Consider the following 596-nt stretch of genomic DNA (forward strand, 5'->3'; position numbering starts at 1 on the left):
TGAGATTTTTAGAATCTTCCTGACTGAGTTTTGGAAGGTTTTATTTTTCTAGGAATATGTCCATTTCCTCCAGGTTGTCTAGTTTGTTAGAATAGAGTTGTCCATAGTATTTTTTAACAATCCTTTGTATTTCTGTGGGGTCTGTTGTTATTTTGCCTCTTTCATTTCTGATTTTGTTTATTTGGGTTAAAGAACTCTTTTAAATCAATGAAATGAACACAAACTTTGATATAGAAAAAAGACTGAGCACAAAAGAAATACAAATTGGCCCTAGCTGAATTTGCATGTCGTCCTTTCACAGAGGCCATTTTAATCTCTCTATCTTTCCAATTTTCGTATACGTGCTACCTACTAGAGCACTATGAACTTCTGATTCAGCTCACTTGGTATGAAACTCTTCTTTTGAGTGATATGCCAAGAGATTCCGATAAGGCTGTTACAGATTTGGATATAAAAGGAGGCTGTGCAGCTAATTCAGCCAATAGGCTTAGCAGGCTACTTAAATGTCAGTTACAAAAAAGAGAGGTTAGCATACCAGTCTGCTTCCCACTGTTTATAATTGGGCTTTGATCCTTTAAAAGCTGTTTTTAATTATT

At 35.1% G+C, this 596-nt stretch overlaps 1 non-coding gene across 1 annotated transcript; it reads right to left on the reverse strand.

Annotated features, from left to right (window-relative positions):
- Positions 1-255: 255 nt before the first annotated feature.
- On the reverse strand, positions 256-360 carry LOC132228956 (U6 spliceosomal RNA). Its single transcript, XR_009451549.1, has one exon. It is a non-coding gene; the product is annotated as a U6 spliceosomal RNA (small nuclear RNA).
- Positions 361-596: the final 236 nt, after the last annotated feature.

This window comes from Myotis daubentonii, chromosome 2 (assembly GCF_963259705.1).
Source record: "Myotis daubentonii chromosome 2, mMyoDau2.1, whole genome shotgun sequence".
In the NCBI taxonomy this organism is placed as follows: domain Eukaryota; kingdom Metazoa; phylum Chordata; class Mammalia; order Chiroptera; family Vespertilionidae; genus Myotis; species Myotis daubentonii.